This window comes from Triturus cristatus, chromosome 5_1 (genome assembly GCF_964204655.1).
Source record: "Triturus cristatus chromosome 5_1, aTriCri1.1, whole genome shotgun sequence".
Taxonomy (NCBI): Eukaryota; Metazoa; Chordata; class Amphibia; order Caudata; family Salamandridae; genus Triturus; species Triturus cristatus.
The window spans coordinates 774836625-774863726 of record NC_140587.1 but is presented as its reverse complement, the minus strand read 5'-3'; positions in this window follow the sequence as shown (position 1 = coordinate 774863726).

The window sequence follows — 27102 nt, the reverse complement described above, 5'->3', positions numbered from 1 at the left end:
CTCACTCCAACCTATATTAAATTAGGGTAGGTGCTGGACACTGAACTAAATTAATTTACTATTCCCACTCCAGTCTATATTAAATTAAAATAAGTGCTGGACACTGAACTTAATTAATTTACTATTCTCACTCCAACCTATATTTAATTAGAGTATGTGCTGGACACTGAACTGAATTCATTTACTATTCCCACTCCAATCTATATTTAATTAAGATAAGTGCTGGACACTGAACTTAATTAATTTACTATTCTCACTCCAAACTATATTAAATTACAGTAGGTGCTGGACAATGAACTTAATTAATTTACAATTCCCACTCCACTCTATATTTAATTAAGATAAGTGCTGGACACTGAACTTAATTAATTTACTATTCTCACTCCAACCTATATTCAATTAGGGTAGGTGCTGGACACTGAACTAAATTAATTTACTATTCCCACTCCAGTCTATATTAAATTAAAATAAGTGCTGGACACTGAACTTAATTAATTTACTATTCTCACTCCAACCTATATTTAATTAGAGTATGTGCTGGACACTGAACTGAATTCATTTACTATTCCCACTCCAATCTATATTTAATTAAGATAAGTGCTGGACACTGAACTTAATTAATTTACTATTCTCACTCCAAACTATATTAAATTACAGTAGGTGCTGGACACTGAACTAAATTAATTTACTATTCCCACTCCACTCTATATTTAATTAAGATAAGTGCTGGACACTGAACTTAATTAATTTACTATTCTCACTCCAACCTATATTAAATTAGGGTAGGTGCTGGACACTGAACTAAATTAATTTACTATTCCCACTCCAGTCTATATTAAATTAAAATAAGTGCTGGACACTGAACTTAATTAATTTACTATTCTCACTCCAAACTATATTAAATTACAGTAGGTGCTGGACAATGAACTAAATTAATTTACTATTCCCACTCCACTCTATATTTAATTAAGATAAGTGCTGGACACTGAACTTAATTAATTTACTATTCTCACTCCAACCTATATTAAATTAGGGTAGGTGCTGGACACTGAACTAAATTAATTTACTATTCCCACTCCAATCTATATTAAATTAAAATAAGTGCTGGACACTGAACTTAATTAATTTACTATTCTCACTCCAACCTATATTTAATTAGAGTATGTGCTGGACACTGAACTGAATTCATTTACTATTCCCACTCCAATCTATATTTAATTAAGATAAGTGCTGGACACTGAACTTATTAATTTACTAATCTCAATCCAAACTATATTAAATTACAGTAGGTGCTGGACAATGAACTTAATTAATTTACTATTCCCACTCCACTCTATATTTAATTAAGATAAGTGCTGGACAATGAACTTAATTATTTACTATTCTCACTCCAACCTATATTAAATTAGGGTAGGTGCTGGACACTGAACTAAATTAATTTACTATTCCCACTCCATTCTATATTAAATTAAAATAAGTGCTGGACAGTGAACTTAATTAATTTAATACTCTGACTGAAATCTATATTTAATTATGGGATTAGTTAAATTTAAAAATAAATTTAAATTTTCTAAATATTAATATTTTTTAAAGTAACAATATATAAACATGTTAAATTAACTTCCCACCCTTATCCCCTATAACCCAACATTCCGCTCCTAAAATTATTTGTAACATTCTAAAAAAAAAAAAAAATTTCTAAATTAATTTGTTAAAAAATTAACAGATATATAAACATTTTTACAACACTTCCCACCCTTATCCCCTATCAACCAACATCCCACTCCGAAATATATTTGTAAAAATCAAAAATTTATTTCCTATTTATAAATATTTTTAATAAAAAATTAACAAATATTTATAAACTTCCCACCCTTATCCCCTATAAACCAACATCCCGCTCCTAAAATTTTATTTAAAATGCAAATTTTAATTTACAATTTCTAAATTTTTTTTTATTTTAAAATTAAATAATATATAAACATCTTTAAAACACTTCCCACCCTTATCCCCTATAAACCAACATCCCGCTCCTAAAATTTTATTTAAAATGCAAATTTTAATTTACAATTTCTAAATTTTTTTTTTTTTTTAAATTAAATAATATATACAAATTTTTACAAAACTTCCCACCCTTATCCCCTATAAACCAACATCCCGCTCCTAAAATTTTATTTAAAATGCAAATTTTAAATTACAATTTCAATTTTTTTTTTTTTTTAATTAAATAATATATAAACATTTTTAAAACACTTCCCACCCTTATCCCCTATAAACCAACATCCCGCTCCTAAAATGATTTCTAAAATTCTAAATTAAATTTACAATTTCTAAATAAATTTCAAAAAAATTCTAACAATATATAAACATTTTTAATACACTTCCCACCCTTATCCCCTATAAACCAACATCCCGCTCCTAAATTTTTTTATAAAATTCTAAATTTAATTTAGAATTTCTAGAAAATTATTTTAAAAAAATTACAAATATATAAAAAATTTTAAAACACTTCCCACCCTTATCCCCTATAAACCAACATCCCGCTCCTAAAATTAAATATACATTTCACATTTTAAATTAAATTTAATAATTAAATTTTACAATATATTACAAAAATAAATTAACTTTTTTAAAACACTCCCCACCCTTATCCCCTATAACCCAACATCCCGCCCCTAAAACAATATAAATATTTCTCATATTACACAATAACGATATTTTCACATGTCGATATTATTACGAACGATATTACTTACATCGACATATAAGTAAAAAAAAAAAACGATATTTTTCACATCGATATTAGCTATTTCGATATTTTGGACATTCGATATTTTTGACTCGATATTTATGTCCCTCGATATTAAAAAGTCGATATATAGACTGCTCACCATATTTTGGATATTTTAGAGAGCATGCCCATGGTATCTTTATTATATGATTTCTGTTGTAACAAAGTTTGTAGAAGTTGTCAAATTGTTTTCCAGATTCTCATTTAGAGATCCAAACATTTGGTTTCACGGGAGGGTTCGGTTGATTTTTATTTATTTGGCATAAGAGGTCAATTTTGTGGGCTTTGTGCATGCTTTTGATATAGGTAGTCCGTGGTCTCTTCATTAATCCAGCCCGTGTTGAATGCATACTCTAATTTACTTTTGAGAAGGAAAAATAATTTTCAGTTCGATGTCCAGGAAGCTTAATGTAGGTACTAATGTCATTGAAATGTTCCTGCACTTTATTTTTATAGTACTCTGTGTCCATGGCTACTAACCTGACACCTTTGTCTGATATTCTATAGGTCACAGAGCAAATTGGTTCTGCTTTAAGTTCTGTATGAAATTGTGGGCAGTGTACTCTGTAGTATGCTTTCTTACTTGTTGATGACTCCATGAATTATTTTTAACTAAAAAGGTTGTTTGAACGTTTTGTACTCCTCTAGCGGTTTGATTTCTAGTTTAAGTATATTTTCAAACATATCTCTAAGCCTAACATCTTCATGAACTTGAAAAACGAATTTCAGCGTTGAGACTGTTAGAGTTGTAATCACCCACATATAAGGTACCAAGTTGTCTAACATCTAGCTCTTTGTTTGCTGAAGTTGTTGCTTGAAGTATTCATTGGTATGGATTTTTCTGACTTTACAGTATCATTCGATTTCCATTCTGTTTTTGTAGGAGAAATAGTACAAAGTAAATATAAAAGTAAGGGCTGATGTAGCACTCCTGGAATTTAAAGCACTGTACAGCTGATCGAGCTCCAATCAGCGATCGATAATCGATAAACAAAATACACACAGGCCCATACAACCAACTTACCCAACACAACATCCGCCGAATTGACGCTGGGATGAGTTTCAAGACCAATGAACACTCAAAATCAGTTGTTCATTATACAGACTCGTATCTTACACACTAAAAACATAACTGAGTCTCCATATCAACTTCTTTCCTCTGGTCGATGGACACTAAAGTTGAGAAGTTGATGGTAATAATAATAACTAGCTATCTCTCTATCCTTATTACTAAATAACCACAAACTTGATGTAAAGTTAATAAAGTTTATCACCAAATAATGCAGTAAATAAGAGCTCGACATGTACAGCTTCACAAAGAAAGCAGTGCATTAATCACAGAGAGAGTGAGAAAACATTTATCAATGTAAACAGTGTCAAACTCATATCAAATGAACAAAAATGCATATGAGGGAGTGGATTGGCGAAGAGACAAAAGTTTCAGAGAGAAAATACATTTGCAAATAATTATGCAAAGTACAGATCATTTAGCTAAATACTAACCTAAGGAAATAATGAAATACCACCCTCTGGCCACGGAGGTAGTAGGAGGTCCCCCAAGATAGATTCAGGGAACAAAGATTAACAGGATACTAGTAGTAGAACAGGAAACAAAAAGGCCTCAGCTAACTAACGGACAGCGACAATCTCCCTCTAAGTTCTCTCAGAACCGCGCTCCAAATCACACCCCTTAGAGCACCCCTGTTATACCCTAAAACCTACATGTCAAACCCACAATAGTTGAAACATTTGCAAAAACTCAGTCTCCCATTGGCTGATTCGGGGGGTGTTCTATCACACCACCATAGTCATGATCTTATTTTTCCAACGTTCTGGTGCCGATCACAATCCGGTAAAAAATTCCCCCGTGCGACTCGTATCGGGTCTTTTTACCGTACGAATCGTACAAGTGCCGTACGAACTGGCAATCACGATTCGCATGGTAAAAAGTCCATACGAACCGCACTGGGAATCATTCCCCACACGTCCTCGGGTCGGAAAATGTGTCCGACACGTCCTCGGACGATTTACCTTACAAACGTGAAAAGCCAAGTTCGACCGAGGAATCACGATCCATCCCGTGCGTCCGACCGTACAACCGTATGGAAAAAACACAGTCCGCACCGAACACCCATAGCAACCATGGAGACATGTGCCCGCATACGCGCCCAACACTCCCCCCAGCCCCCGTACGTCCGACACATACCCCCCGTGTATGTATACCCCCACCCGTCTAGGTACACCCCAGTACGTTCCAGTCGAACCCCCACCCCAGTACGTGTCATACCCCCGTCAATGTACACCCCCCCACCCCTGTACGTGTCGTACCCCCGTGTACCCCCACCCCAGTACGTTCCAGTCGTACCCCCACCCCTGGACGTGTCGTACCCCCCGTGTACCTACACCCAAGTACGTTCCAGTCGTACCCCCACCCCAGGACGTGTCGTACCACCGTCAATGTACACCCCCCACCCCTGTACGTGTCGTACCCCCCGTGTACCTACACCCCAGTACGTTCCAGTCGTACCCCCACCCCTGGACGTGTTGTACCCCCCGTGTACCGACACCCCAGTACGTTCCAGTCGTACCCCCACCCCAGTACGTGTCGTACCACCGTCAATGTACACCCCCCACCCCTGTACGTGTCGTACCCCCCGTGTACCTACACCCCAGTACGTTCGAGTCGTACCCCCACCCCAGGACGTGTCGTACCCCCCCGTGTACCTACACCCAAGTACGTTCCAGTCGTACCCCCACCCCTGGACGTGTCGTACCCCCCGTGTACCTACACCCCAGTACGTTCCAGTCGTACCCCCACCCCAGTACGTGTCGTACCACCGTCAATGTACACCCCCCACCCCTGTACGTGTCGTACCCCCCGTGTACCTACACCCCAGTACGTTCCAGTCGTACCCCCACCCCTGGACGTGTCGTACCCCCCGTGTACCGACACCCCAGTACGTTCCAGTCGTACCCCCACCCCAGTACGTGTCGTACCACCGTCAATGTACACCCCCCACCCCTGTACGTGTCGTACCCCCCGTGTACCTACACCCCAGTACGTTCCAGTCGTACCCCCACCCCAGTACGTGTCGTACCACCGTCAATGTACACCCCCCACCCCTGCACGTGTCGTACCCCCCGTGTACCTACACCCCAGTACGTTCCAGTCGTACCCCCACCCCAGTACGTGTCGTACCACCGTCAATGTACACCCCCCACCCCTGTACGTGTCGTACCCCCCGTGTACCTACACCCCAGTACGTTCCAGTCGTACCCCCACCCCAGTACGTTCCTGGCGCACCCCCAACACAACCTCCTAAGTACGGAGCGCACCCCATGCCCCAACATCACAACCGCATGTACGAGTCTTACAAAGCCACACACAAGGACAAAATCGTACAACCAAATGGCCCATGTACACACCGTACACACGCTCAAAACGCACGTACACAACCAGGACAAAATAAAACAACACAAGAATACACCAGACATGGCCAACAACCACTTAAATAACACAATCACTGACCTGCAACTGCCAAAAACAAACAGAGGCCCAATACACCACCACTCCTTATAACACACCCACCCAAAATTCAAAAACTGCCACACCCACCCATGGACCAATAAAAAGGGCCCACACACACAAACCATGAGCCTTTCCAACAGACTCACTGCTGCCAGACACCACAGAACCAGACTACAAGCTACACCACACCTTACACTTGCACACCTTCAAACGACCACCCTCACAAACACCCTCTCATCACATTCACACACACACACAACCATCCACACCCCCCCCCCAACATCCACACCCCCCCCCACACCCACACCATCCCCACCCACACCCCTCACCATGCCCACTACCAAGAATACAAAGTTCAGTCACCGAGAGTTGGAGGTCCTTTTTGATCAAATCCTCAGAGTCGAGCCACAGATCTTTGGAACATTGGTCAGAAGCACCAGCCAGGCAGCCAAAACAGCCATGTGGCAGACCATCGTCGATGCTGTGAATGCTGTTGCGGACACCAGGAGGACCAAGCAGGATTGCCAGAACAGGTGGTACGATCTGCGGAGGAGGGTCAGAGCCAAGAGGCAGGAGGAACACGACCAGGCCAACGCCACCGGAGGAGGGCCCTCCCGCAGAGCCGTACAGTACCATCCCTGGGAGGAGAGGGTGATGGCCATACTGCCGGTGGAGGCAGTTGAAGGAGTAGAAGGACTCCGAGACCCGGGTGAGTACACAAACAACGCACCTCACATGGGGGGAACTGCAACCACAACCAAAATCAATAACAGGCACGCAACCACCACAAGCCATCGCATTACTCAACCACACTCCATGAGCAGGCACATGCCACTGCTGCCACCATGCCCCATGCACCCAGCTGGACAATGTCAAGTCACAGGCCACAGAAGACAACAACACATGACACGGTAACCCGGATGGCGGGAGGCTGGGCACCAAGAATCACATAGTGTGACTCCAAAGCAGACAACAATGCCCTCTGCCCATATGGCCTAGGTCACAGCCAGACAAACACTGTGTCCCAACACAGGAATGACTTGCCAGCAAATGGCGGACGCCTTGCATCAACACATGGGGGTGAAGGCACTGTTTTGCACATGCCAGCAGCTAATGAACAGCCAACAGTGTGAAAGAGTGGCAGCACACACCACCACAGCAGCAGCGCACAGACACACAGCAGACAAAATGGGTGCCTGGAGATCAGAAACAAACTCACATCAACAGGCCAAGGGCCACTCAAAGATCTGCTAACAGTGTGTGCCCAGGAAGCTGGGCCAAGGTGACAGAGGGTGACACACGGAGGGAGGGAGAGGGGGACACAGAGGGAGGGAGAGGGGGACAGAGAGGGAGGGAGAGGGGGACTGAGAGGGAGGGAGACGGACAGAGGGAGGAGGCTGACACACGGAGGGAGGGAGAGGGGGACACAGAGGGTGGGAGAGGGGGACAGGGAGGGAGGGAGAGGGGGACTGAGAGGGAGGGAGACGGACAGAGGGAGGAGGCTGACACACGGAGGGAGGGAGAGGGGGACACAGAGGGAGGGAGAGGGGGACAGAGAGGGAGGGAGAGGGGGACTGAGAGGGAGGGAGACGGACAGAGGGAGGAGGCTGACACACGGAGGGAGGGAGAGGGGGACACAGAGGGTGGGAGAGGGGGACAGGGAGGGAGGGAGAGGGGGACTGAGAGGGAGGGAGACGGACAGAGGGAGGAGGCTGACACACGGAGGGAGGGAGAGGGGGACACAGAGGGAGGGAGAGGGGGACAGAGAGGGAGGGAGAGGGGGACTGAGAGGGAGGGAGACGGACAGAGGGAGGAGGCTGACACACGGAGGGAGGGAGAGGGGGACACAGAGGGTGGGAGAGGGGGACAGGGAGGGAGGGAGAGGGGGACTGAGAGGGAGGGAGACGGACAGAGGGAGGAGGCTGACACACGGAGGGAGGGAGAGGGGGACAGAGAGGGAGGGAGAGGGGGACAGAGAAGGAGGGAGACACAGGGAGAGCAAATCAGTCCTTTGGTGTGTGGGAATGTCTGCTCGTCAGCAGGTGGACTGCGTGCATGTAGACAAGGGTGCCCAGTGCCAGAACCCCCCCTCTTCATCATGGCAAAACGCAGGGCCATGTTACAACCTGTACACGAGCACAAGGACAGCCACCTGCATCATATGAGTGTGTGGATCCACTCCATGTGCACATGTACAGTGCTACAAGGAAGGCGCAAACGCATAGCTCGGCACACATGCACACTCCACTGCTGACTGCAGTCACACTTGACGCAGCAAGTAAGACTGTGCCACACATAGTTAAAGGGGCCAAATTGGTGCCCAAGGGACACACACATGCACAAGTGCACTGTGAGTGGAATGCAAGACAGATCCTAATTCCAAGAGGAAATGTGCCAACTTTGTAACGGATGAAACATGGATGTTGCATGGATCAAAATTAACATTGTCTCTCTCACACACAGGTCAACGTCGTGCTGCACCCCCCAACACTGGGGGGGAACACTCACAGGACCCGGATCTGCAGGAGACCGATCCCACCGGCAGCGACCACTCTCACCACTCTGCGGACGACCCCGACCGACCTGGCCCCTCTGGTGTCCAACCACCTGCAGCACCTGCGTCAGGTACAACCGTGCCAACCACCACCCCCACTCCTGCCACATCCCAGGAGACACCCAGGATCCCTGCCCCAACACCACAATGCAGCCAGGCTCGCCAGGAGGGACACGGTGTCCCGGGCACCCAGGAGGAGGCAGGCGACAACGCCAATGCCACCCCTCAGGGGTCCCGGAGACCCCATGTGCCCACAAGTGCAGGCCAGACGCAAGTGGGCAGGGGTGGTGGGAGTGGAGAGCGGCGGAGGCGCGAGCCTGACCAGTTGGCTGGGGATCCGGTATTTTCCCATGTCCGTAACATCCTGGACTCATACCGGCAGGACACCACGGGCATGGCCCAGGTTGTGTCCGTCCTCGAGGGGATCAAGGTCCAGCAGGCCCAGCAACATGCGGAGCTAATAGCCTGTCTACAGCTACACCAACGGAGGATGGAGGACAGACAGGCTCAGCAAGTGACGGCGTCCCAGGGGATTCACGCTGAACTCCGTCGGATGGCCGACACCATGGCCGACCCTCCCTGTGCCAGAAGGCGGAGAACATCACCACCCACAGGGAGGGATCATGAGGAGGAGGAGGAAACATCCGACGGAGCATCCCAGACGTCGTCACGGCCTGCTGCTGAGGTTCCCCGCAGGAAGCCGGGTCGTCCACGGAAAGGACCGTGAGGGTGGCTGCTACATCACCATCTCCCAGGACACCTGGCCTGGCACCTGGCCCACTGGAGCAACAGCATCACAGCATCAAGAGACATTCTCTGCCACATGGCCCTGCTGGTCACTGGCTGACCAATGTTGACAAAGACTGTGGCATGGACTCTGAGGATTTCCAATGGCAAGGACACCAACTCCCCTACTGAACTTTGGATTCCCTAATCCCGGAAAGGCCCTCACTTGGCCCCCCCCCCCCATAATAAATCACACTATTAAGAGTAGATGCCTGCTGGGTGCATTATTACCTAACATGTGTCTTGTACAGTCTAAACATGCCTGAGTCATCTGTTCACTTCAACCATCCACACCCTGGGGCCTGAGTCTGGCACAGGACACATGGGTCACAGTTTTCTAGGCAAGACAGACATGGAGCACCATACACACCCGTGATGGTCAGAACCAGCTGAGGGGGTGGCCGAACAACCGTGCTGACAGACACATTGAGTACAGCAACAGTCATGCGCAGAGGTCAGGGATCCTGGCCCGTGTCCTGGGGGGCACCCAGGTACGTGTAGACAGGTGGCACAACCATGTCCTGCAAGCTTGAGTCCGGTGGATGCAGAGAATGGGGTCATGGACAACGTTGGATGCATGGGGATGGCACATGTCACAATACCCACACAGTCATGGACATCATGCCCATTACACAGTCTCAGCACACACACACAGCTTGCATCTTGCCACTCGACACATTGACACATAGCCACAATCAGGGAATACCATGCCAGACATGCAGGATGCACCGTGCCAACACACCAGCATTGACTGAGAAGAGGCACCTTGGAGGCATAGGGACACCTTTAATAGTCATGTGTTTGGGATTGCAGAGGCAACTTGAAGTACACATGAACACATCATGTGGAGTAACATGTGGCTCCAACACTGGCACCCCCCTTCTGCAGCACAAATGCGTGATAGCCATGGAACTGGCACACAAGTGTCGGATAATAGCTAAATACCCACAGCTGCTCACGGAGAGCCTGCCATACACCATACATCCGCTGATGTGGAAGTCCCACGCCATGTCAAGACAATGTTAACCGTATGTGTCCGAGGGCAGTGTCACACACATTGATGCCTTCATCACAATCCACCATCCCATCACTGATGACTGACAACCAGGCAGCCCATCTATTCAGGTGTACCCAGCTGCATGTCGTGTCCCATGGGGATGCCACATGTCTGCAGAGGACCCAAACCCCGACCGGGGCAGTGTGCACACATCGTGAACAACTGCCACACCCAATACACCCCAGATGCATCCCTTACCCCATGGAGACTTCCAAACGTGTCCGTGCCTGTAACGCTGAGTCAGCCCACGATGCCATGTCCATGAGGAATAGCAGTGCCACAACAATGCAACCAGCAAACGGCATGCGCAGGTACCTGGGGAAGAGAGACACACAAGAAGTCAGCCACAAGAAGCACAGCCACTTGCATGTGCATTTACTCGACACATGTATGTATGACAACATGCTAGGTCACAATTATGCCTGGGGAAATACTACCATCACTGCCACCATCACTCCAGTGACACACCCACACACACCTCTGACCCACGTGCCATACATGCAGGTGGAGACACACATCACAACGCATGCCACACGGGGACCAATGCGTGCACACTCAGACCCTGGTACTCACCACTAAGCAAAGAAGTCGCGTATGAGCCGAGTCCGGATGTCCTCTTGCGGCTCCACATCCTCCACATCACTAGCCCCATTGCCAAGCCCTTCGTCCTCCACGGGTGGATGGTCCTCGTCATCTTGATCCAGGATGAGGGGCACAGCTCTTTCAACTGCCATGTTGTGCAGCATGCAGCAGACCATGAAGATCACACTATTAAGAGTAGATGCCTGCTGGTAGCATTATTACCTAACATGTGTCTTGTACAGTCTAAACATGCCTGAGTCATCTGTTCACTTCAACCATCCACACCCTGGGGCCTGAGTCTGGCACAGGACACATGGGTCACAGTTTTCTAGGCAAGACAGACATGGAGCACCATACACACCCGTGATGGTCAGAACCAGCTGAGGGGGTGGCCGAACAACCGTGCTGACAGACACATTGAGTACAGCAACAGTCATGCGCAGAGGTCAGGGATCCTGGCCCGTGTCCTGGGGGGCACCCAGGTACGTGTAGACAGGTGGCACAACCATGTCCTGCAAGCTTGAGTCCGGTGGATGCAGAGAATGGGGTCATGGACAACGTTGGATGCATGGGGATGGCACATGTCACAATACCCACACAGTCATGGACATCATGCCCATTACACAGTCTCAGCACACACACACAGCTTGCATCTTGCCACTCGACACATTGACACATAGCCACAATCAGGGAATACCATGCCAGACATGCAGGATGCACCGTGCCAACACACCAGCATTGACTGAGAAGAGGCACCTTGGAGGCATAGGGACACCTTTAATAGTCATGTGTTTGGGATTGCAGAGGCAACTTGAAGTACACATGAACACATCATGTGGAGTAACATGTGGCTCCAACACTGGCACCCCCCTTCTGCAGCACAAATGCGTGATAGCCATGGAACTGGCACACAAGTGTCGGATAATAGCTAAATACCCACAGCTGCTCACGGAGAGCCTGCCATACACCATACATCCGCTGATGTGGAAGTCCCACGCCATGTCAAGACAATGTTAACCGTATGTGTCCGAGGGCAGTGTCACACACATTGATGCCTTCATCACAATCCACCATCCCATCACTGATGACTGACAACCAGGCAGCCCATCTATTCAGGTGTACCCAGCTGCATGTCGTGTCCCATGGGGATGCCACATGTCTGCAGAGGACCCAAACCCCGACCGGGGCAGTGTGCACACATCGTGAACAACTGCCACACCCAATACACCCCAGATGCATCCCTTACCCCATGGAGACTTCCAAACGTGTCCGTGCCTGTAACGCTGAGTCAGCCCACGATGCCATGTCCATGAGGAATAGCAGTGCCACAACAATGCAACCAGCAAACGGCATGCGCAGGTACCTGGGGAAGAGAGACACACAAGAAGTCAGCCACAAGAAGCACAGCCACTTGCATGTGCATTTACTCGACACATGTATGTATGACAACATGCTAGGTCACAATTATGCCTGGGGAAATACTACCATCACTGCCACCATCACTCCAGTGACACACCCACACACACCTCTGACCCACGTGCCATACATGCAGGTGGAGACACACATCACAACGCATGCCACACGGGGACCAATGCGTGCACACTCAGACCCTGGTACTCACCACTAAGCAAAGAAGTCGCGTATGAGCCGAGTCCGGATGTCCTCTTGCGGCTCCACATCCTCCACATCACTAGCCCCATTGCCAAGCCCTTCGTCCTCCACGGGTGGATGGTCCTCGTCATCTTGATCCAGGATGAGGGGCACAGCTCTTTCAACTGCCATGTTGTGCAGCATGCAGCAGACCATGAAGATCTTGCAGACCTTCGCCGGGGCATATGGGAGTGCGCCGCCGGTCTTGTGGAGGCACCGGAATCGGCTCTTCAGCATGCCAAACGTCCTCTCTATCACTCGCCTTGTCCGGCCATGGGCGGTGTTGTAGCGGAGCTGGGCCGGCGTGATGGGGTTGCGGAGAGGTGTCAGCAGCCAAGGCATGTTGGGATAGCCAGCGTCCCCTAAATGGAAAGCACATGGATATCGTTAGAACTGGCGAAGCGGTAGTGCTGCTCGGCCAAACAGAATACAGGACAGACAGACTGTACCCACCAACAACACATGCACGTTCGTTGCGCAGCTGCATCATCATATCAGGCATCCCGCTACGCCTCATGATGTAGGCATCGTGTGCTGATCCTGGAAAACGAGCACAGACATGTGAAATCACCATGTTGGACAGACACACCACAAGGGCATTGATGGAGTGGTAGTGCTTCCGATTGCGGTACGCCACCTCCCGTGCGTGTGGTGGTACCAAACCTACATGTGTCCCATCTATGGACCCAATGACATGGGGCATCCCTCCCAGGGCATAGAAACCACGTTTGACCTCAGTCATCTGTTCAGGGGTTGGGAACTTGATGAAGTCATCCAGGTGAATCAACATGGCCTCCAAGAAATCATGCAGCACACCGCTGAACATGCTCTGGGACATGCCACCAACATGAGCTATGGTATATTGGAAGGTACCCGTGGCAAGGAAATGTAGGGCAGCCATTACCTTCAGCTGGGGTGTCAGTGCCGTAGGATACCTGTGCTGCGGTTGCAGGTGTGGTGCCAGTCTCGCCGTCAGCTCCAGAATCAACGGTTGGGTGAAGCGGTAGAGCCGGATCCTGTCATTCTCCTGCATGGTGGCCAAGTCTGGAATTCTTCGGGCAACAGGAGGCGCTCTGCAGTAATTTGGAAGTGACAAGGAAGAGTGAGTGCACTACGAGAACAACTCATGTCTACTGAGCACATGTAAATCTGCCAATACACACATGCCACATAGGGAGTCAGGCATGTGCTACATGCCCAGGACACATATGGATGCAAGGTGACACTCCTTCCAAGACCCAGCTACACACGGTGATTGAGAACCTCCCCATGCCACGCCATGGGAATAGCTGTGTCCCAGTGCAAGTGCACTGCCCGACGCAAGACAGGAGTGACATACACCCACACATCAGCAGAAGTGTGATGCTGATTGCAGAGACTGGCAGCGGAACACTTGAGCCACAGGTCACATGACATTACACTAGTCCAGCCCACACACCTTGCCATGAAGGTGCACATGTCATGACTCACCACACATTCCTTGTGAGTTTGCTGACATGGCCTTGTCACGCTACTCCGTGTCCCTTGCATACATGTGCACCTCACATCCGGTAACACATGTGGCATGGTGTTGGGAACAGTGTGCAATGACAATCTACACACAGCCACATGTTGGTTGCTGCAACGGCTGCAGCTTTTGAGGGTGCAACAACATCAACCCGATGTAAATCCCGGACACATATATGGCATAGTCACATTGTGCACTGTGGGTAGTGATGAGTCATGTGTCATGACCCCTGTACCGGGCATCATGGGACACTTCCGTGTGTTGGTGTCCGTGCCATGCCAGTGACGCTCACCCCAAGTGCGCAGTCCCACATGCACACATGTCAAAGGAGTCAAGGGCATGCCTGGCACACATTGCACCCTCACACAGTACACATGTACACATCTCATCATACATCTGGTGCCTTCTCCACTCAGGAGGCATGTTCCACATCACAGCCTGTGACACCTGTGCCCAACACATGTGGTAATGCACAGACGATGCCTTGGTGTCCATTCCTGGACAAGTATGTCCATCCATGGACAAGTATGTCCGCCCTATTCCGACATGTGTGTCGCCTATCACCACAGTGATGTGTAAAATCCGCCGTACTGCTGCTGAGAGGGCCTGTGCATGTTCCCAAATCACTGTGGGAGTGCTGCCGTATGTGTACCCATCGTGATGGCGAGCGTAGATGCGAGTGTACGGTCCGTACCACTACGGGTACGCATACGCGTGCAGACCCATAGTGATAGTGAGCGTAGATGCGAGTGTACGGTCCGTACCACTACGGGTACGCATACGCGTGCAGACCCATAGTGATAGTGAGCGTAGATGCGAGTGTACGGTCCGTACCACTACGGGTACGCATACGCGTGCAGACCCATAGTGATAGTGAGCGTAGATGCGAGTGTACGGTCCGTACCACTACGGGTACGCATACGCGTGCAGACCCATAGTGATAGTGAGCGTAGATGCGAGTGTACGGTCCGTACCACTATGGGTCTGCACGCGTATGCGTACCCGTAGTGGTACGGACCGTACACTCGCATCTACGCTCACTATCACTATGGGTCTGCACGCGTATGCGTACCCGTAGTGGTACGGACCGTACACTCGCATCTACGCTCACTATCACTATGGGTCTGCACGCGTATGCGTACCCGTAGTGATAGTGAGCGTAGATGCGAGTGTTCGGTCCGTACCACTACGAGTACGCATACGCGTGCAGACCAAAAGTGATGGAGAGCGTAGGCATGCATGTACGGGCCGTTGCCATGCATTTGGGGTGCCCTAGGGCCCCCACACGCACCGTACCTGTGTGTGATGCTCCAAATTACATGGGGGACAAGTATTAAGGCCTACATGCATGCTGGTTGTCATGGAGACCAAGTTCAAAATTGGAAATTGTTCTGGAAGGTGCACAGCAGAAGTCAGTTGGGATTTGTCTACTTTGTTGCAATGTGTTTGTGGGGCTGACATCATGCAGGAGAATGAAACCGATAGAGAACCCACAGACTGCTAGGTTTGAAGGGATTGGTGGAAACATAGGATGCAAATGTGAGTGACCAATCTCTCTGTACTCCTGTGCATGAGACTGGGCAGAAGGGCACATATAAGGCAGCCAGGTCCCATGAGGGAGCACTTGCCTGCACATCTTTGCATTCGTCGACCCAGCTGCTGCTACTGATTCCCTGGAACCATGTCAAGGGCTGTGGAGAGGACACAGCCATTCACCCTGGAGGAGAACATGGCTCTGCTGGATGTGATCCTCCCACAGTACTCCATGCTGTATGGGCGACCAGGTTATCAGGTGAGTGCATAGGCCACTGCCACAGACTGTCCCTATGTGGTGACTGTGACTTCTGCCATTGCGTCCAGGTGTAACACACATGCCATGTACTGTCGGGGGGGTCCCAGGGGGGGGGGTGCCTGATGTCTCCCAGCAGTGCCCTGAGACAGGAGGGGTGGGTGTGGAGTCCTCACAGCAGTGCCCTGAGACAGGAGGGGTGGGTGTGGAGTCCTCACAGCAGTGCCCTGAGACAGGAGGGGTGGGGGCCTATCACTCACAGCAGTGCCCTGAGACAGGAGGGGTGGGTGTGGAGTCCTCACAGCAGTGCCCTGAGACAGGAGGGGTGGGGGCCTATCACTCACAGCAGTGCCCTGAGACAGGAGGGGTGTGTGCAGAGTCCTCCCAGCAGTGCCCTGAGACAGGAGGGGTGTGTGCAGAGTCCTCACAGCAGTGCCCTGAGACAGGAGGGGTGGGTGTGGAGTCCTCACAGCAGTGCCCTGAGACAGGAGGGGTGGGGGCCTATCACTCACAGCAGTGCCCTGAGACAGGAGGGGTGGGTGTGGAGTCCTCACAGCAGTGCCCTGAGACAGGAGGGGTGGGTGTGGAGTCCTCACAGCAGTGCCCTGAGACAGGAGGGGTGGGGGCCTATCACTCACAGCAGTGCCCTGAGACAGGAGGGGTGGGTGTGGAGTCCTCACAGCAGTGCCCTGAGACAGGAGGGGTGGGGGCCTATCACTCACAGCAGTGCCCTGAGACAGGAGGGGTGGGTGTGGAGTCCTCACAGCAGTGCCCTGAGACAGGAGGGGTGGGTGTGGAGTCCTCACAGCAGTGCCCTGAGACAGGAGGGGTGGGGGCCTATCACTCACAGCAGTGCCCTGAGACAGGAGGGGTGGGTGTGGAGTCCTCACAGCAGTGCCCTGAGACAGGAGGGGTGGGTGTGGAGTCCTCACAGCAGTGCCCTGAGACAGGAGGGGTGTGTGCAGAGTCCTCACAGCAGTGCCCTGAGACAGGAGGGGTGGGTGTGGAGTCCTCACAGCAGTGCCCTGAGACAGGAGGGGTGGGGGCCTATCACTCACAGCAGTGCCCTGAGACAGGAGGGGTGGGTGTGGAGTCCTCACAGCAGTGCCCTGAGACAGGAGGGGTGGGTGTGGAGTCCTCACAGCAGTGCCCTGAGACAGGAGGGGTGGGGGCCTATCACTCACAGCAGTGCCCTGAGACAGGAGGGGTGGGTGTGGAGTCCTCACAGCAGTGCCCTGAGACAGGAGGGGTGGGTGTGGAGTCCTCACAGCAGTGCCCTGAGACAGGAGGGGTGGGGGCCTATCACTCACAGCAGTGCCCTGAGACAGGAGGGGTGGGTGTGGAGTCCTCACAGCAGTGCCCTGAGACAGGAGGGGTGGGTGTGGAGTCCTCACAGCAGTGCCCTGAGACAGGAGGGGTGGGGGCCTATCACTCACAGCAGTGCCCTGAGACAGGAGGGGTGGGTGTGGAGTCCTCACAGCAGTGCCCTGAGACAGGAGGGGTGGGTGTGGAGTCCTCACAGCAGTGCCCTGAGACAGGAGGGGTGGGGGCCTATCACTCACAGCAGTGCCCTGAGACAGGAGGGGTGGGTGTGGAGTCCTCACAGCAGTGCCCTGAGACAGGAGGGGTGGGGGCCTATCACTCACAGCAGTGCCCTGAGACAGGAGGGGTGTGTGCAGAGTCCTCCCAGCAGTGCCCTGAGACAGGAGGGGTGTGTGCAGAGTCCTCACAGCAGTGCCCTGAGACAGGAGGGGTGGGTGTGGAGTCCTCACAGCAGTGCCCTGAGACAGGAGGGGTGGGGGCCTATCACTCACAGCAGTGCCCTGAGACAGGAGGGGTGGGTGTGGAGTCCTCACAGCAGTGCCCTGAGACAGGAGGGGTGGGTGTGATGCACAGTGTGAGCCTAGATCATTGATTGTGACATTGCCATCATTCCACCTGTGTACCCACTGTGGCACGTACTGCTTTTTCCCTCACCAGGGGATGATGTCCCTATGACAAAGGTGCAATGCGTTGGCTGCATGACATGCCTTGTTGTTACCAGCTAATTTGTACCCATATGTCTCTCTGTGACATGTGGCTGGTGTATTGATGTGGTGTCACTTGTTCCTCCTCACAGGTAGGCGCCACTGCCAAGGAGCAGATCTGGCTGACCGCCGTCAGTGCCGTGAGGGGTGTGGATGGTCGGAGGCGGCGCCTGGCCCAGGTGAGGAAACGCTGGCAGGATATCCGGTGCTGGACGCGGAGGATTGCACGGCTCCTGCTGGGGGACTCACCTGAGAGCCACAAGAACCGCGGCCGCCGCCGTCTGAGCCACCTCCACAGGCGTGTGCTGCCGGTGGTCTTTCCAGACCTGGAGAGGCGCTTACAGGCGATGCAGCAGCCGGAAGGGGGTAGGTACATGTGTGTTTGTTGTGTGTCACCGGCATTTGTAAGGGCACAGTAGCATGAATCCACTGGCAGGGTTTAAAGGTGCTGTGCAGATCCTGTTTGGCCCAGTATAGCGCTGTGCCCCTGCCACCCTTCCCCTCCTTGCAATGTGTTCCCTGGTCTGTGTGTAGTCACTCCTTCCCAGGGTAATGTAGGCTGGCGCTTTGTCCACGGGAACAATGTCTGTAGCATCATGTGTGGGGGTGGTGTGTAACAGGTTGTGGGACCTTGCCTGTGCACTGTCAAGTTCACTGCATGTGGGTTCCATGTCAGTTGGCACTGATGCTGACTCCAGACATGGGAGTTGGTCTCTCATGTGTCATGCCTTACAGCGCGCATGTCCTATGTAGTGGCCTGTGACATGATGTGCATGACTGTGCGATACACATAGTGCAGGGATGGTGACGTGTGTTGCTGTCATTACCATTCAGTAGCATGTAGTTGCGTGCCCACTACTGTCCCCTGGGGCACCTTTTCCTCAGTGGTGTATGTGTCATCATGAACGTGGCCACTGTCAGTGTCTACAGCGTAAGTTGTGCTCTGTGCCATTGTCCCCTGTCACCATGTATATAGACGTGCTAATTTGTACAGGTGTCCACTGTGCAGCCTGACCTGATTGTCCTTCTTCATACTCACAGTTGCCAGTGCCTGTGTGTCTTGTTATACTCATCTGAGGATGGGCACTGGTACCTCATTATTTGTACAGGCGCACCTTGGCTGTTTGGCGTCCAATCTTGCTTTTTGCCTGCCCCTGTGTGTATCACCCAGACCATGAGATGTTGGTGCCACCTGTGTCTCCACAATTTGCCTCGTGTAGGGTCTTGTTGGGGCGGGCAATGCCTATGTGTTAAATCCTGATTACCACTTGCTGGGTCTGGGCAGTGTGTGATGTGCCTGGACACACACGCAATGTGCAGTGACCGAGTCATGTTGTGCATGTTTTCAGCATTACCTATGCAGCATGTGTCTCAAGTTCATGGATATGGTCCCTGGTCATCGGTATTTTCGCAAACGCTGTGTGGTGCAGATGCAGTGCTGGATTGTCCCCAGGACCTGGGTGCTATGTCAGACTCCTTTTCCTGTGTTTAGCTATTGTCTCATGCTCTCCATGGTATTTCAGTGGCATGGTGGCTCAACCAACTGTGTGTTGCATGCCCTACATCGGTACCCTGTTCAGTAGATGTTAGGGATCTTCCTTTTCAGGCCATGCAATGTTACCTATGTAGATTGGACTCATGTGACAGATGTGTACAGGTGTCTGAATAATTTCTGTCGCTCCACCCTGCCCACAGCATCGTCGGGGGACACAGAGGGAGACATGGACACAGACCAGGCGGAGGGACCGAGCACCAGTGCCAGCCGTGACATCGGGGCTGGCACATCGAGTGGGACAGAGGCGGAGGAGAGTGTGGCCGAGGACCTGTCGACTGGCACATCAGACTACGAAGCTGACAGGTCCGGGGACGATGTCTCCGAGTGGGCGGAGGCTGCACCAGCAGCTGACAGCGGAACAACACCTCGCACCGCCCCCTCAGTTTCCACCAGCCGCCTCCCACTTGCTCGTGTCCCTTCCCAGCGTGCCCGGTCACAGCATGTCTCCTTCCTGCCAGGCACCGCGCCCCCTGCCCCTGTCTCCACTGCTGCCGCCAATGCAGAGTCTGTGGACATCCAGCGGCAACTGCAGGTTGGTCAGGCTGCGATCCTTAATGTCCTCCATGCCCACGGCAAAACCCTCACCAACATCGAGGCTTTCTTGGAGGGCATTCATTCATCGCAGGCTGACCAACGCAACTTGCTGAGGTCCATCGACTCCACACTGACTGCAGCAGTGGGTCTCCTGCAGCGCGACCTCCCCCCACCTACCCCTGCCCCATCCACACTTCCCACTCCCATGCCTGTCACACGTACACCCAGACGTCGGCATGCACCCACATCAACGGACACGGGCACCACACCAGCAGGGAAGGTCCACCGCACTCCTCCTGACACGCACACACAGGGTGAGGTAGGCACACCCACTGGGTCGGGGGGCAAACATGTGACACGCAGCCATAGTGGGAGTCCGCATTCCACCCAGTCCACTCCCTCCAAATCCCCTCCCCTCAGCTCTCCTGGCCACATCTCCCCCAAGGACTCCTTCATGGCCGCTCTGTCCCTGAGCCCCACAGTTACACCACCACGCAAGCGGTCACGGAGGTCCCCGGTCAGGGTGGTTGAGTCTCCCCCCCTGTCTCCACCCTCCCCCGGTGGCGCTGCGACCCATCCCTCTGACCCCCCCCCCTCCTTGGGGCCTGAGGTCCCTTCGGGTGCAGGGGACTCCCTGGATGACCTTGCAAAGGTGTGTAGTGCCATCCTGGCCTCCGCCTTTGGCACTGACCCACCCCCTGTGGTGGACTCCTCCATCCCTGCACCCACAACGCCGCCCCTTTGCCCTGATGTCCCTGCGGTGCCTGTTGCTCCCCCCCCCCTGATGCCCTCACCAGTGTGGAAGACGATGCCATTTGACTGTGCAGGCAAGGTAGGGGACACGCATCCCACTGTGTCCCCCATCCAGCTGAGAATCATTGACTGCCCTATGGGCTTTGTGAAGATTGAACTGCCTGCGATCCACGGACATTGTGCTCCTGCAGAATAAAGCTTAATTTTGTTTTCATTATCACACTACTGCTATGCTGGTATTGGTGTTGGTGGGGCTGCTACATGGTTTTGGGTGGTGTGTAAGGGTTTGGGTGTGTGGGATATGTAGTAGTGTACTGCTCATTGGTGGGACCCTGTGATCTGTGTGCCATCACAAGGTGTTGGCTAACTTTCTTTGTTCATGTAGGCAGTTACTGCATGGTGCACTTGTCCAAGGGTGTATTCCTTCCTCTGTGTACCCAGCTTTCTTCCCTGCAGGGTGTTCCCAATGTTTAGCGCAGAGCTGTGTCTACATGAGCTGTGTGTGTGACGGAGCCCTTCTACTTTGGCCATGCATGCAGGGCCATGTCTCCACCTGCGACAATCGTGGCATCCTTGGTGATCACTGTACTTGTGTGTGGAGTCTGTTGACATGAGTTCATGGGGACATGTTCCCTTGTAGCCAGTATGCATGTGGATAATTCTGGCCTCACACACATGTGTTACACCCCTCCAGTCTCAGGGCACTGCTGGGAGGACTCTGCACCCACCCCTCCTGTCTCAGGGCACTGCTGGGAGGACTCCACACCCACCCCTCCTGTGTCTGGGCACTGCTGGGAGGACTCTGCACCCACCCCTCCTGTGTCAGGGCACTGCTGGGAGGACTCTGCACCCACCCCTCCTGTCTCAGGGCACTGCTGGGAGGACTCCACACCCACCCCTCCTGTGTCTGGGCACTGCTGGGAGGACTCTGCACCCACCCCTCCTGTCTCAGGGCACTGCTGGGAGGACTCTGCACACACCCCTCCTGTCTCTGGGCACTGCTGGGAGTGATGGGCACCCACCCCTCCTGTCTCAGGGCACTGCTGGGAGGACTCCACACCCACCACTCCTGTCTCAGGGCACTGCTGGGTGGACTCTGCACACACACCTCCGATTTCTGGATATGTGCGCTTGGCACATACACGGTGGGGTTACGCACACTGCATTAGAGGTGAGGGTACGAGTCTACTGACACTGGTGTGGTGGGGGTACGCTCCGTACGTCCGCGGGTGTGGGTACGGGTCGTACTTACACTGTTGGGCAGGGGGGTACGCTCCTTGCATTCGTGGGTGGGGGTTCGAGTCGTACTTACACTGTTGGCATGGGGGGTACGCTCCATGCATACGCGGGTGGGGGTACGGGTCGTACTTACACTGTTGGGCAGGGGGGTACGCTCCTTGCATTCGCGGGTGGGGGTACGGGTCGTACTTACACTGTTGGGCTGGGGGTACGCTCCGTACGTCCGCGGGTGGGGGTACGGGTCGTACTTACACTGTTGGGCTGGGGGTACGCTCCGTACGTCCGCGGGTGGGGGTACGGGTCGTACTTACACTGTTGGGCTGGGGGTACGCTCCGTACGTCCGCGGGTGGGGGTACGGGTCGTACTTACACTGTTGGGCTGGGGGTACGCTCCGTACGTCCGCGGGTGGGGGTACGGGTCGTACTTACACTGTTGGGCTGGGGGTACGCTCCGTACGTCCGCGGGTGGGGGTACGGGTCGTACTTACACTGTTGGGCAGGGGGGTACGCTCCTTGCATTCGTGGGTGGGGGTTCGAGTCGTACTTACACTGTTGGCATGGGGGGTACGCTCCATGCATACGCGGGTGGGGGTACGGGTCGTACTTACACTGTTGGGCAGGGGGGTACGCTCCTTGCATTCGCGGGTGGGGGTACGGGTCGTACTTACACTGTTGGGCTGGGGGTACGCTCCGTACGTCCGCGGGTGGGGGTACGGGTCGTACTTACACTGTTGGGCTGGGGGTACGCTCCGTACGTCCGCGGGTGGGGGTACGGGTCGTACTTACACTGTTGGGCTGGGGGTACGCTCCGTACGTCCGCGGGTGGGGGTACGGGTCGTACTTACTCTGTTGGGCTGGGGGTACGCTTCGTACGTCCGCGGGTGGGGGTACGGGTCGTACTTGCACTGTTGGGCTGGGGGTACGCTCCGTACGTCCGCGGGTGTGGGTACGGGTCGTACTTACACTGTTGGGCAGGGGGGTACGCTCCTTGCATTCGCGGGTGGGGGTACGGGTCGTACTTACACTGTTGGGCAGGGGGGTACGCTCCTTGCATTCGTGGGTGGGGGTACGGGTCGTACTTACACTGTTGGGCTGGGGGGTACGCTCCTTGCATTCGCGGGTGGGGGTACGGGTCGTACTTACACTGTTGGGCAGGGGGGTACGCTCCTTGCATTCGTGGGTGGGGGTACGGGTCGTACTTACACTGTTGGGCTGGGGGGTACGCTCCTTGCATTCGTGGGTGGGGGTTCGAGTCGTACTTACACTGTTGGCATGGGGGGTACGCTCCATGCATTCGTGGGTGGGGGTACGGGTCGTACTTACACTGTTGGGCAGGGGGGTACGCTCCTTGCATACGCGGGTGGGGGTACGGGTCGTACTTTCACTGTTGGGCAGGGGGGTACGCTCCTTGCATACGGGGTGGGGGTAGGGTCCGTACATATCCGTCCCCACGCTATGTGATGTTTGTGCGGCCCGTACCCAGGCCTTTGCCACGTGGGTGCGATCCGTCCCGCCATTGTTGGGGTGACGTGTGTGGGCGTGGTCCGACTCGTACCCACGCTCTTCAGGCGTGGGTACGGGACGTACCTGTCTGGTTGTGTTGCCGGTTCGCGTGGTGACGGACTTCCGTTGTGGCGGTCGCTGGATTATCAGGACACGCCCCCACCCCCTCGTGGTGACCAGGGCATGGGAGTCAGGTATGTCCAGGCCATGTGTAGTGTGTCACTCATGTGGTTGTTTTGTGGCCTGCCCTGGTCGTGCCACCCCCACCCCACCCCACTTTCCCCCCTCCCTTAGTTATTCTGACCTTCTGCGGCGTCTGCGTCGTAACCTGTAGAGGAGGTGTACTGCTATGAGGGCAGGGATGACTCGTAGGTTCGGGTCCATGTCTGTCCGTCGCGTACTGGTACTCCTTGCTCGCGTCGTCCTGTCGCGTACGGGTCCTCCTTGATCGCGTCGTCCTGTCGCGTACGGGTCCTCCTTGGTGGCGTCGTCCTGTGTGTCCGTCACGTACTGGTCCTCCTTGTTCGCGTCGTCGTCTGTCCGTCGCGTACTGGTGGTCCTTGTTCGCGTCGTCCTGATTTCCCGGCAGTTTTTGGCTGCCGCAAAATATTCACCGTGCGGGGTGACGTCGGTGCGAATCGTGATTCCTGGGTCGTGAATGGCTGGCTGCGTGCGTCCCGACGTCAGGTCGGCGCTTTCCCGGATCGCATTGGTAGGTGTTTTTTGTTCGGTCGGTCTTTTTTACGATTCGTACGGTAATGGTGTACCCGTGCGAATCGTAATTCCATGTTTGTATATTTTGACGACCGGGTACGCGTCGGACGGAGAATATGCTCCGTCCGACGGTTCGTACCCGGTTTTTACCGGATTGGGATCGGCACCTCTGTGTTTTACTCAAGTTACACTACGTTATCCACTTCCGATGATTTCATATTTCCTCTAGAGAATAACATGTTACAGATTACTACACATTTCATTGTTCTTTGCAGACGCTTTCTACGGAAGATGTTTGTACATTTCTTTTGCTTCTCATGGCCATCCTTCCGTCTCTTGGCAGACATAGAAAAGCCTTGCGAAGGTTACTGGCTTCAGCCACCGCTATTCCTCTCTCAAAGCTTGATTTTCTGCATTTTAATGGGTTTCTCCCGTTAACCCGTTACAGTCATGCAGAAATCTAGGCCCATAGTTTCTCTATAATGAATGGAACACAGACATTATTAATTTCACAAAAAGTATTTCTCACTACTTACTACCCAGCATTGCACTATCCCATGTTAAGTCTCTAGCAAAAACATTAATGTGCAAAAGCAGCATTATTTTTATTTCACTTTAGAAGCAGAACGCAAAGTGTGGCCTAGTCTGACATGCATTAGTCTTGTATTATTGCACGCATGCGCAAAGCATTTTCCCATTGTGTTCATGTTGGTGCATATTAATCACACAGCACACTGTTAGCAAATGTTACTGGGGCGTTAATTCGAGCAGGTTTTACTTTCTCAAAACCCTGTTCCATCACAGCAATCCTCACTGATATTGGTATGGTGCTTGACTTGCTGATGGATGGCAGCACCTCAATGTGCAGCTCTTGGATATATGGCATTAGCTGTGTAAGGAATCTACGTAGATGGTTTACTCGATAGAGCTCTGATTTTAAGTGCTTAGCTGTTCTGTAGTGTGAGGCGCAGGCGACCCTTACATTTTAGACATGAATTTCACCTTTGCATCGAAGTGCTTTCCGTTTTTTTCTTCTCTGGTACTTTCAATTTGTTTTTCTCTGTTTTATGTGGGAGCTCTACACTTTCCAGAATGCATATCTTAGATGGCTGAGATGATCACACATGACATGGAGTTTACTCAGGAAATTATGCACCTGTAAAGCACAACTCTGAAAAGTAAAACTCCTCCAGACATCTATTTGCCTTAATAATGTAATATCTTGCAGATCTGCCTTAAAAAACTAGCTCAGCAAGTTAAGCATAAGCAATTTATGGCTGTGTGAGATGCTGTACACAGATGGACATTAATTCATCAAAGTGCCCCTGACTGCACTGAGGGAAGATCACATACTCTGCGACCTGGCATTTCTGTTTTTTAGGTCTCACCTACAGACAGCTTTTAGCTTTATCGTTGAAAGACCTATTTTGTACAATATCAATATTTAAGTGGGCTTTGGGCTTCGAGTCAACCCATCGCTCATTGGTTGGCTTTCTTGTCTGTCTCATTTCCTTGCATCTTTTTGAATGGCTTTCAGGTCTCTTTTTATGTGTGTCCCTTCACTGGATCATGGCTTCTTTACCTTCATTTTGATTGGATGACTTGCATCATTCCACTGCCTGCGATCAGGGAACTACTACTTCCGTTTCCTTTTGGCACTACATGTGAGTGCATGTATTTTGCTGCTTCCCACCTCACATCCCCATCACTCACGCTTACTGCTTTAATCTTCCTGCTCCCGCCTCAGTTCATCTATTGCTTCTCTCAACTCTCCCTCTGAGGCGCACCTTTTTTCTTGCTGTTTTCTTTTATCCTCCCTCCTCTGTCCCTCAGGGGAACCCCCAGCCCTGCATGCTTCCCGGCATTCAGCTGCTCGCCCTGAATAAGATTATCAAGGAAGCGATTGAGCTAGCCACGAACATCTAAGCAGCCAATGCTGTTTGTCATCTTGAAGGATCAATCTTTGAGTCTGGTGTCCCCATGGCCTCTGCTTTTTTAGGATGATTTGGAGTACACTTAGGCATTTTAGGAGTGCACTTAGCTTGGTTGGCTTGGTCAAACATTATGACCCACACAGAGGGTCATAGCGTTTGACAGAGATCTGGCTTCCTAACCTGCTTGGCCCAGCAATGTCTGGGCAATCTGTCAAGCTAGACATTTGATTTATCTCACCTTGGCGTGGACACCGGCAAAGCAGAAGACTTCCTGGTGAGTTGCGACACGCTATTCCAGTCTTAATGTTGAAGAGGACAAGCTCTGAAGTAAGCTTGACCCAATTAGTTCAAATTTGCGTACAGAAGGAACAGCATTTTCAAACACCACTGCAGAGGGTTGAACTTGACCACTGTGTCTGATAATTTAATGTGGGGCTGGTTTCATGTCCTTTTCAGGGACAGCGATTGGTTTCTAGTCCAGACCAGTGTAGTGCAAAGGCAGCGGCATCTCAGACTATCACTGACAAACATATTCCCTGGTGTAAATATTGCTTCCAAAATATTGTTTCCAAAGGTATTCTTCTATAGTAGATGTTCT